Genomic DNA, 13,015 nt, shown 5'->3' on the forward strand with positions numbered 1-13,015 from the left:
GACTGGGGAGGGAGGCGACCCCAGTGGCTCCGTGGCGCCAGAGATAAAAGCAAAGTGCTCTTGTTTTTTTTCCAAACAGGTTGCTTTTTGCAAGAGGAAGTAGGAAAGTAAATTACAGGCCAGCAGTTGGTCTCTGGTCACTAGTCTGGGTTCACTCTGACGGCTCAGGGCCCCCAGCAGAGGAGCAGGCTGGGGACGGCCAAGGAAACGCATCGCTGCCACTGAGCTTGGCTCCTCTCCCCCTGCCAGACCCTCCGCCCCCGGCAGGCGCTTCACGGAGGCGTGCCAGGGAGTGGCCAGTTCCGACTGACAAGAGTCAACAAGCGGGACACGCTGCCCATCACGGGGGCAGGGGTGGGTTTCTCTTGCTCTTACTTACCCTCAAGCCCCTGTCTGACCACCCCAGGAATTCAGCTACAGCCTAGAAGAGGGGCTACTCCAGCCCCAGCTCCCCACCCCTATGGCTTGCCTCACATGTTGCCATGGCAATCTCTGTGGCTCCCCTGGATACCCATTGCTGCTCCAGAATTCTCTGCTTTGGCAGGGCAGCTCTCCCAGCAGCCTTAGAACACCTCCCCTGTCACCATCGCAGAACCAAGGGTGAGGAGCTGGGGGATGCTCACCAACACGTGGTCTGTAAACTCAGATACTGCCTCTCCCTTCAGGTGAGCAGGGAGAGAAGGCAGGGTTGGTGCGAGCCGGGGGCCCAGGGCTAGGCCATCACCGCTCACCGCTTGGGGCCAGGGGGCCAAGCTCCACTTGGCCAAGGCTTTTCCCAGGCCAGAGAAGGGGAAGGACCCCATCCCGTTATAGAAACCCCTTCCTCCCACTAGAAACAAGGTCTCTCTACTCTGCTCTTAGGGGTTAAGGGAGGCAAGTCTCCTAGATGGGGAAGAAGGAAATGGGGTTTTGCTACCAGAGTTAGAGCTGGATGAGAAGAGTGAGCTAGAAGTTTCCAGGAGAGCCCTTTTCCACCACTGGCCTGCATTTCCTACTTGCAAGGTTAGGCAGAGAAGACTCCAGGCATTCCTGGGGTCCCCCTGGCTGACCCAGGAGGCCTCCAGCCAAGTGTTAATCCACGTAGGAAGGCACCAGTCTCAGGAGCTGGTGGTAGCGCCATCCCACTTGCCCAGCCCTTGCCTGAAGGGGCAGGACAAAATCTGCCAGGATTCAGGAGAGGTGCAGTCCAATCCAGGAATTAGAGGGAGCATTTAGGAAGTCCAGCTTCCGAGCCCTGACTAGGAGGATACAGCCTTCTTAGCAGGTTGGAAGCCAGGCCCAGATGAGCCTGTGCTTCTCTCTGCTCTATCGCCATTCAGGGGACACCAGCCCTTGCCGCCACCAGCTGCACCCATCGCACCCAGCCCTCCACTTGCCGGCCTCTCCCTGCACAGCGCCCCACTCCGGCCAGCCAACGCAGCTCCTCAGGCAGTGAGACCTGCACACAGCGTGGCAAGGCCCGCAGCAACCTCTGCTGGTCGCCCTCGCTGTCCACACCTCGCCTAGGGATAACAGGAGGCCAGGAGGCCAGCAGGTCCTCAGAACTGTGCCCACCATGGGTTCCAGCTCGCCCAGGACAGCCCTGGTTGACACCTGTTGTCTCGGCATACTTAGGGCATATTAAGTAGGCACTGATTGTGCGCTCACACACACACTGTTCACTCTCAAAAGTGCCCTGGTTTGGATGATAATTAAATGGTGTCTTTAATCACAGCCAAGTTCAGGGGTCCAGAGGGCCTGGGGAAACCCTGGGCACTGAGACAAGCAACCCCTCCCAGGCCCCCACGAGGAGAACTTGCTGCCTTCTGGTCAGCACGCCAGGAGGAAACCCGGAGTCCCCACCCTAGGCCGCAGCACAGGCATCCTCAGAGCCCTCCTGGGAGAGAGGGAAGCAAGTCTCCCGCAAGGGGGAAATACATGACAGGAGAAACAGAAAGAAAGAAGATGGAAAAGCCCATTCAGCCAAAGGTTTGGAAGCCTGAAGGGAGTAAACTGCTCTCCACGTGTGTCCAGCAGGTGGCAACACGGAGCAGTCCGCATTGGCCCGTCCCCTTAGCAGCCGGGCCCTGCCATCCGCAGGCTGCCTGGTACTTCCTTACTCTGGGTGCAGCCTGCGCCCTTCTGCAAAGCCCACCTAGATTGCAAAGCCTCTCTCTTTATACTACTCTTCACTCGCTTTTCCCCAGCTGACTCCAGCCTGAAATACAAAACCAATAAATTAAGACATTTTACCCCCCATGAGACTGTGGTCTCTGCTCTAAGTCTGGCAGGAGAAGAAAAACACACCAGAATTCACTGTAATATGAAGAGATTACACTGGAGTCACGTATGTATAAGTATTATAGGAGAGAGCTCAAAGTATTATTCCTTTTTTTCCCCCAGAGAATGAGATGGCTTTTTAAATTCAGTATTTGGGTTAGATAATTCAGATTACTAATTTGCAATATAATACATTGATTTTGGGAGTCACGGGGGATGTAACCCAAATTGTCCTAGGCAATCTGTAAAGCACCCAAGGGCCTCACAGTGAATCACCTTAGAAATAGAGAGTATCATCACACTGGAGCACAGAGATGTGCCAGGTAGCAGAGATGGCAGGTCAATCCGGCGGGGGGCCCCAAGGGCCAAGGCACAGACGTGGGATCAGACCTTGGTTTGCTCCCAAACCCCACTATACCCAGCAGCACGCTGCTCAGCTAGAGCACTCGAAATAAGCTGGAAAACAAGGCTGCCGTCCATTTTAAGACTTCTTGCCATTGTCAGAATAACAGTTCTGGGCAGCTACCCTGTATATACTCGAGGGTGCAAAACACGTTTCTTGCCTGGATTAAAAGAGACACAGTGTGGCAAATAATCCTATGGAATTCACTAGCTGTATTACCTAATATGAAATTTCCAATATTCACTTATGCTTGTTCCAACCTAAAAAAATAGTTTCACATGGCTCAAACTGATCTTTCATTAAGCTGTAGGAAAAAATGGCCATAATGGGTTGGCTAACCTCTTAGGAAATTTTTTTTATTGAGGTATAATTGACATATAACATTTTATTAGTTTCAGGTATACGACATAATGATTCAGTATCTTCGTAGAAATGATCAGCATAATAAGTATATTTACCATCTGTGACCATAGTTACAATTTTTTTCCTTTTAATAAGGGTTTTCTAAGATCTACTCTTTCAGCAACTTTCAACTACACAACACGGCATTGTTAACTACAGTCGCCATGCTATACATTACATTCCAAGACAATTTTTTTACAAGTGGAAGTTTGTGCCTTTTGACCCCCTTCACCCATTTTACGTACCCCTCAGTTCCCCATCTGGCAACCACCAATCTGTTCTCTGTATCTGTGAGCCTCTTGCATGTTTTATTTGGCTTTGCTTTGTTTTTTAGATTTTATATAAGTGAGATCATATGGTATTTGTCTTTCTCTGACTTAGTTCACTTAGCAGAATGCTCTCAAGGTCCATTCATGTTGCCAAAAATGGCAAGATTCCATTCTTTTTATGGCTAGATAGCATTTCTTGTGTGTGTGTGTAAAATATCTTTATCCATTTATCCACTGATAAACACTTGTTTCCATATCTTGGCTATTGTAAATAATACTGAAATGAACATGGGGGTGCATGAATCTTTTCAAATTAGTTTTCATTTTCTTTGGGTAAATACCCAGAGACAGAACTTTGGGATCACATGGCAGTTCTATTTTTAATTTTTTGAAGAACCTCCAAACTGTTTTCCATAGTGGCTGCACCAATTTCTATCCCCACAACAGTATGCAAGGATTCCCCTTTCTCCACATCCTCGCCAAAACTTGTTATTTCTTGTCTTTTTGATAATAGCCATTCTAACAGGTGTGAGCCGACACTTCATTATGGTTTTGATTTGCATTTCCATGATGATTAATAATGTCGAACATCTTTTCAAGTGCCTATTGGCCATCTAAAATGTCTTAGTTAGAATAACGTCTGTTCAGATCTTATTTTTGCTTTTGAGTTGTATAAGCTCTTTATATATTTTGGATATTAACCCCTTATTAGATATATGAGTTGCAATTATTTCCTTCCTTCAGTAAGTTGCCTTTTCATTTTGTTGATGATTTCCTTTGCCGGGCAAAAGTGTTTTAGTCTGATGCAGAAAAAAAAATTTTTGTTCTTGTTGCCTTTGCTTTTGGAGTCTGATCAAAATATCACCTCCAAGACTGATGTCAAAGAGCTTCCTGCCTGTTTTCTTCTAGTTTTATGGTTTCAGGTCTTACTTTCAAGTCTTTAACCCATTTTGAGTTCATTTTTGGATATGTTAAAGATAGTAGTCTAGCTGCATTTTTTTTGCATTAGGCTGTCCAGTTTTCCCAACACCATTACTGAAGAGACTGTCCTTTCCCCACTGCATATTCCTGCCTCTCTTGTTGTAAATTTGCTGATTATATATGAGTGGGTTTATTTCTGGGCTCTCTATTCTGTTCCATTTATCTATGTGTTTTTATGCTAATACCATACTGTTTTAATTACTACAGCTTTGTAATATAGTTTGAAATCACAGAGCATGAGGCCTCCAGCTTTGCTCTTCTCTTTCAAGATTCCTTTGCTATTCAGGGTCTTTTGTGCTGTCATACAAATATTAGGATTATTTATTCTAGTGCTATGAAAAATGCCACTGGAATTTTGATAGGGATTGCACTGAATCTGTAGATTGCTTTGGGTATTATGAACATTTGAAAAATATTAGTTCTTCCAATCACTGAGAGCATGGAATATCTTCCCATTCATTTCTGTCTTCTTCAATTTTTTTCATCAGTTTCTTACAGTTTTCAGCGTACAGGTCTTTTACATATTGGCTAACTTTATTCCCAGGTATTAGAAACACAGCAGATTTTTGTGTATTGATTTTGTATCCTGCAATTTTACTTAGTTGGTCTAACAGCTCTAATGGGGTTTTTTTTATAGAATCTTTAGGATTTTCTATATAAAATCATGTCACCCACAAATAGTGATCGTTTTACTTTTCCCTTTCCAATTTGGATGTCTTTTATTTCTTTGGCTCTGTCTAGGACTTCCAACACTATGTTGAATAAATGTAGCGAGAATGGGCATCCTTGTCTTGTTCCAGATTTTAGAGGAAAAGCTTTCAGTCTTTCACCACTGTATACGATGTTAGCTGTGGGCTTGTTTTATGGATATGGCCTTTATTATGTTGAAGTATGTTCCATCTATACCTTTTGTTTTTATCATAAATGGATGCTGAATTCTGTCAAATGCCATTTCTGTATCTATTGAGATGATTATGATTTTTATCCTTTGTTTTCTTAATGTGGGGCATCACATTGATTTATGGATGTTGACCAATCCTTGCAACTGGGAAATAAACCCCACCTGATCATGGTGTATGATCCTTTTAATGTATTGTTGAATTTGGCTTGCTAATATTTTGTTGAGAATTTTTGCATCCATGTTCACTGTGGATACTGGCCTGTCATTTTCATTTATTGTGGTGTCCTTGTCCTTGGTTTTCTTGTTAGAGTGATGCTGGCTTCATAAAACAAGTTTGGAAGTGGTCCCTCCTTCTCAATTTTTCAAATAGTTTGACAAGCATTGGTATTAATTCTTTGAATGTTTGGTAGACTTCACCAGTAAAGCCATCTGTCCTGGACTTTTGTTTGTTGAGAGGTTTTTATTTACTGACTCAGTCTCCTTACTAGGAATCCATCTATTCAGATTTTCTACTTCTACATGATCCAGTCTTGGAACTCTAGGAATTTATCCATCTCTTCAAGGCTGTCGAATTTGTGGGCATTTAATTGTTCACAGTCATCTCTTATGAGCCTTTGTATTTCTGTGCTATCAGTTGTAATGTCTGCTCTTTCATTTCTGATTTTATTAATTTGAGCCCTCTTTCTTTTTTCCTTGGTGAGTCCCATCTCTTCCCCTTCTGTTGGCCTCTAGCTGGGTTGTCGTGCTTGGATAGGGAGCAGAGGGGAGGGAAGAGGTTCGATGTGAAGTGTCTATAAACACAGTTAAATGCTCCATGGATGCAGATTAATTTCCTACTACCTTATTATGCAAATATTGTCTGCTCCCTTTCTAGTGTAGGTTTCAATACAAAACTCTCCTATTCCCTTAACCTATGGCTGCAGGAAGGACATGGGAAGAAAAATTCATCCCAACACATCTAAAATGATGTCAGGCAGAAGAGGGGTTATTAGTCTGTTTTTTTAGGCCCCAAGATAGGTAATTCAGACACATGCTGAAGCCACAGGGAAACAGAAGTGAAATAGCCAGGGTTGCCCAGGAATAGGCTACATATGTCCCAGGAGCTGGTGACAGGGTAGAAAGTATTCCAACTGGGGGGAAGAGGCACTTCCCAGATATGTGATTTGCCAGGGGATTCCAGCAGTGGTCTGGGTACGAGGACTGGATCTCTTTTAAGATCCATCCTAGAATTCTAGGATTTAATTCTAGGACTGTAAGATTAATATAACATTGTATTTCCATGGGACCAGACATTGGGGCAGCAAGTGAGCTAGTAAATTGATGGAAAATATTCTTAATTAGTTGGTGTAGGAAAAGGGTAGTAAATAGAAATCTTTTAAGGTATCTTCCAACTCTGAGACGCCTACCTTGTGATTCCAGGTTCTAAACAACTGTCAGCCAGCCACTGGCAAACCTATACAGCTGACAAAAAGATGCAGGTCGATCCACGGCCACAGCACAACACCTGATATGTGTGCGGGGTGAGTGAGATGCAGACGGGAGATGACAAGAGGTGAAGGGCCAGAGCTTGGGCACATGCACATACGTATGTGTACACACATCTCCACACACCAGGAGATCCAGAGTTGGACTTGAGGCTGGTGGCAGAGACAAGGCTCAAAACCTTGAAGCCTGAGCAGCCCTACAGTCGCTCCCTCCACCAGCTGCTGGGCACAGAAGCCCACCCTTAGGGGAACAGCTGCTCCCACCCCCTCGCCCAGAGCCAGCGCAGCGGCATCCATATGCATGCGGAGGACCATGCCAACCTAAGGCGCCAGACCTCAGAACCAATGCCGACCCACCAGGACACAGCCACTCACTCACGCGCTGGGGGAGAGGACAGCACTGAGCAGAGAAGCCACTGCCAGTATGACCCAGAAAGCCAAGGGCCAAAGTGCCTGCCTTCAGCCATCTCTGTGGGCTCTGTCACTGTGGATGAGTGCCCTCTAGTCACCTCCCTTCCCAGCACCCCCTTCTCACCAACCTACCTGTCCCCAAAGCTCCTGTTCTGCTTCGGTCCCTCTATGCAGGGTTGCCAGGTGGAGGACAGAAGCCCTTCCTGTCCCGGGTACTGCTCTGCCCCAGGGCATGCTCAGACCTCAGTAGGTCAAGGGCCATCTTCCCCACAGAGTTCTTATTACCCAGCCCGCCTGCACTGCACCCTCCCAATATCAACCATAGGTAAAATGGCCCTTGGCAGCTCCTTTCTCCACCTTGCAGGACATCACACACCCTACCCTGCCTACCCCACTTCACACTGGCCAATCAGAAATGTTCTTTCTATACCAGCCAAAAAGCTGCTTCCAAAAGGGCAGCAGCCCACCCTCTCCCCCGTCTCCCGCCCTTGAACTTCAAATGCTGAGTCTAAGTGTGGCCAGCTCAGAGGGCCACCCTTCCTCCCTCACCCTGAGGCACTGGAGGGGCTCCCACAGGCTACACAGTCTGCCAGCACCCCTCTGGGAGGACAGACACACAGCATCCCAGCCAGCCCTCCTTCCTGTTTGGGTCGGACCAGCTGGCAGAACTGAGGTCCAGGCTTCCAAAGCCCAGGTGACCCAGAAGGGGCTGGGAGGCCACTCTGGGATTCCTCACTAAGGATTGTTAGTGCTGGTCTTGGGAGGACCACCCTGAAAGTCATAGTATAGGAGGCAGCGCTGATGTATTTTTGCCTGTCATTCCCACTATAAGACACAGTCCAGTGGAGTGAGCTGTGCAGGAGCCAAAGCCAGGGTGCAGCTCTCTTTGAAACCACCTGAGCAAGGGTGAGTGGCCTTCCCTCCTAGGACCCTGAGTGCATCATTCCTATCAAAAGAGGTCACTCACCCTTGCTCAGGTGGTTTCAAAGAGAGCTGGTTTGGGATTAGGGTGTGGCTGGGAAATCCTAGTGAGGCCTGTTTGAAATTTGAGTTGATCAGGAGACATGTGTTCTCAACTGTGCATTTTCACATAGGTTATTTGGGCATTTTATTCCCCCGCTGCCCCCCTCCCCACCGCCAACTTTTTTGTTGAGTTTTGAGTCCTGCTAGTGGTATTAAGTACTTTGGGAGCCGACTTCAGTACCATCAATTATATTCTATTCAAACTACAGTGCCTGTCACCGGTGTTTTTCCTCTTTATGTTTTTTAGCTGAGACATAATTCACGTATCATAAAACTCACTCTCAAAATGTACAGGTCAGCAGTTTTTATTGCGCATTGCTTCTTAAGTTTAAAACTTTAGAATACGGAAGGTGCCGAAGGCTGGGAAAGGAGCACATGAGGGCCTGAACTTGATATAAAAAAGAAAATCTTTTATGTAGAGAAAGGTTTCCAAGGCCCAAGTAAGGGAGATGCTGATCAACATCTAAATACCTGGGTTCTCTCTCAAAAAAATCCTTACCATTTTGCAGACAGGTTTCTGGTTCTAAGGTAGGGATAAGAAGTAAAAGAACAGGCTACTGAACTTAGCCACATATATAGCTGAGAGACGCTAAGCCTTATTATTTTGAAAAATTTGTGTAGACCTTGGGCTCGCCTTTCCCCAGTCCAGAAAAAGCATATCACACTGCCCTCTAGTAGTCAGCCTAGGAAACGACAGCCAACTACCTGTGTGACAGGCTTGAAGGTGTCTGCCCACCAGGGTATGCTGTGCTCACACAGATAAAAGGCAGAGAAGCAGGAGGAGGAGTTTATGAATGTTCAACAATGTTTATTAAACACGGAGCTCACCTGTAATAGAATCTATCTGCTTCCCCTCCACCTCAGCCTCTACTTGAAAACAGATAATAAATTCCTTTGTTAAGGAAAAAACTTGTGTTTTAAGGTTTCCAAAGTATCTGGGTCTCTGTCTTAGTCCATTTGGGCTGCTATAACAAAAATACCATAGGCTGGGGGGCTTAAACAACAAACGTTTATTTCTCACAGTTCTTCAGACAGAAAAGTCCAAGATCACGGTGCTAGAAGATTTGGTGTCTGGTGAGGGCTGGCTTCCTGGTTCCCAGACAGCCAGTTTCTCACTGTGTTCTCACATGACAGAAAGAGCCAGAGGGCTCTCTGGGGCCTCTTTCCTAAGGGCACTAATGCCACTCATGAGAGCACCACCCTCATGATGTAATCACCTTCCAAAGGTCCCACCTCCTGATACCATCGCACTGAGGCTAAGATTTCAACATAAAAATTTGGGGGGATACGATATTCAGTCCCTAAGAGCCTCATAATGCAAGTTGTTCCTGAGAAACAGAAATGGAGTCCCATAGAAATGAAGTTAAAACCTGAACCCTTATGGAAACAACACCCAGCTGTGTACAAGAGTTGTGACAATGGCCTAGGAGTTGAATGTACTCACTGCCACCTCTGGCCACAGGGGCTGACTTATAAAGTAGCTTTCAAAAGTCGTAAGAGTAGGGTGGAAGGTCCAGGGCCTATTTTCCCTGGAGCCTTCTTTAAAAATAAGCGTTTTATTTTGGAAAATGTTTGAATTTGCAGAAAGTTCTAAAGACAATACAGACACCCAAATTCCCTGATGATTACTTCTTGTATAACTATGGCACATTTGTCAAAACTAAGAGGATAACACTGGCATGTTTCTAAGAACTAAACTCCGGATTTTATTCAGATTTCACAACTGATGTTCTAACTTTGGGCCTTTTAAAAAAATGTTAACAGCAGGGAGTTAAAGGACCAGATAGGCAAGTATGGAACTGGGTTCTAGTTCCAACTCTGCCACATGCAACTACAGAACCTTAGGGTTTATTTTCTGAGCTTGTTTCCTGTCTGACATACCTCCATCTCTCAAATGCTGATTCTAGTCACAAATCCAGTTTACTCTTCACATCTCTACCTAAGCTTTTCTCTGGTAGCCACTGGCTCGAGTTAGGCAACAGACATCCCTGACTCAGTAGGGACTCCAGCTGACTCTACAGTTAGAGAATGCAGTCCCTTTGGGATTTTCAGATTTCAAAATTACTTGAAAATCCACATCTCAAATGGATGGGGGTGGACAGCCTTTCTCCAGAAGCCTGAGAGGTACGTACTATGGCAGGGACAACAGCTGTCCAACCACATCCATTTCTTCCCTTCTTCCTGGGTGTGCACTGCGTTTCTCAGGCTCCTTTACTTTAAAGGGCAGCCGTGGAACTGAGTTCTAGCCAACATCATCTGAGAGGAAGTGTGTGCCACTTCCAGAGCTGGCCCATAACATCTGCCAAGCAATCCTCGAAGCTCTGGAGACCATGTTGACGTTGGTATCAGCCTGGTCCCTAAACATGGATTGAGTACCCGCTCCCGCGGCCCCAATCTGAAACTACCCCGGACACTCCATGAGTGAGGAGGGAGAAGAACGCCTACCGTGATACACCAATCCGCTGGAGGCTGCCTTAGCAGTTTAGCACAGACTAACACAGACACTAAATGTCAATTCCGTTGGAGCACGACCTTGACTCTGGATCTGTGTTTACGGCCTCAGGTGCACAGAACTGAGTTGATCACATGCCAGAGTTCAGGACACACTACCCTATTCACCCACACAAAGCCCCTCTTTTGTTTCCCTGCCCCTCCTTCATTCCCCATTCTAGTCCCACTCTGTTCCCTCTCACTGGCCCTATTCCAGGGAATTAAGGTGTATGTCCTCCTTAAATAATAATGTTGCTTTGAGTGTTTAATTTACTTAACTGATTTTTGCTGTAAATTTAATTGTTCTTTATTTTCCTTACCTGGAGTCTATCATGTCTAAGTTCCTAACTGCTTGCAACTAACTACTTGTTATAATATTCCATCATGTGCATATGCCACATTTTACTTATCAGTTCCCTTAGGGACAGGTATCTAATTTGCTTCCAGCTTTTTGCTACCCAAACTATACCTAGATAACCATCCTTACACGTAACTCCCTGGGGACCTGTTTAAGTTTCTCTGACAGACATGGCCAGGAGTGGAACTTCTTTGATGTAGGGCATTACATACTGAATGCATTACCATACTGAATGCATTACCTAGTATCTATTGCTATACAACAAATTACCTTAAACCTTTGTAGCTTAAAACAATTAATACCCATAGAATGAGAGAAAATATTTGCAAATCACATATCTGATAACATACATTTGTAACTAGACTATATAAGTACCTTTACAAAAGAATGTATATATGTGTGTCTGTATGTGTGTATATATATGAGTATGCATGTGTATGACAAATAACCCAACTAAAAAATGGGCCAAGGATTTGAATACACATTTCTCCAAAGATGTATAAAGATGTTAGTCAACATTAGGCATTAGGGAAAATCAAATCAAAACCACAATGAGATACCACTTCATACCCACTAGGGTAGTTATCATAAAGACATAATAAGTGTTGGCAAAGATGTGGGAAAATCTGGAACTCTCATATACTGTTTTGGAAGTTTGGTAGTTCTTCAAAAAGTTAAACATGGAATTATCAGATCACCTAGCAATTCTACTCCAAGAACAGTGAAAATGTTTGTCCATATAAAAACTTGTATGTGAATGCTCATGGAAGTAGTATTCACAACAGACAAAAAATAGAAACAACTCAACTGTCTACCAAATGCAACATGAATAAATACAATTTGGTATATATCCATATAAGGGAATGTTATCCAACCATTAAAAGGAATGAAGTCCTGATGCACACTACAACATGGATAAGCCTTGAAAACGTCATGCTAAAAGAGCTAGACACGAAATGCCACGTGCCGTATGACAGTCCCACTGACATATGAAATACCCAGAATAGGCAAATCTACAGCAACAGTAAGTAGATTAGTGTTTGCTGAGGGCTGGGGGAGGTGGGGACAAGTGGGGAGTGACTGCTCAGAGATACAAAGTCTCTGTACCCACTGGGTAATCAAAATGTTTTAAAATTAATTGTGATGGCTGCACAACCACAACTCTGAGATGCCTAAAAACCACCGAATCGTACACTTTAAATGAGTAAACTGTAGAGTATGTGTATTATATCTCAATAAAGCTGTTTTGAAAAAAATAAACACCTATTATTTCAGTTTGTTTGTGTCAAGAATTGGAAGCTGGGTGATTCTGATTCAAGATCTCTCATGCTGGTCAGGGCTGCTAAAGGTTTGAATGGAGCTGGAGGATCCATTTCCAAGGTGGCTCACGCACACGGTTGGTGAGCTGGCACTGTGTATTTCTGAGGCCTCAGTGTGTCTCGACATGGGCCTCTCCAGAGGGCTATGGGAGTGTCCTCTGGACATGGCAGCCGACTCCCTCCAGAGCAAGTGAAAGTACAAGCCAAATGCTTCAATGTCTGTTATGACCTAGCCTTGAAGTCACACATTCCCAGTATACCCAACTGATGACAGATCAGCCCATACACTGTGGGAGGGCCTACACAGGGACTGAATACCAGATGTCAGGGATCATTGGGGGCCATCTTGGAAGCTGGCTATCAATACTTGATGCTAAGGAAGACAACTGTAGTAACAATTTTGTGATACATACTATATGACAGACAGTTATAAGCTCACAATAAAACTACAAGGTAGATACCATTATATCCATTTCACAGATGAAGAACTAAGGCACAGAGAAGTTAAGTGCCTTACCAAGGTCACACAGTTAATAAAAAACATAGATGGGATCCAAATTCAGACAGTGTAACTCCAGAGCCACACTCTTAAAAAAACTATGCCATACTGTATCCCAGATACGACTTAATTTCCACTAAGTCTTGCCTATTTGTTCTTCAGAATGGATACACCAGTTGATTCTCCCCATGAGTTTTCATTTCCCATGAGAGTTCA

This window comes from Manis pentadactyla, chromosome 13 (genome assembly GCF_030020395.1).
Source record: "Manis pentadactyla isolate mManPen7 chromosome 13, mManPen7.hap1, whole genome shotgun sequence".
Taxonomy (NCBI): domain Eukaryota; kingdom Metazoa; phylum Chordata; class Mammalia; order Pholidota; family Manidae; genus Manis; species Manis pentadactyla.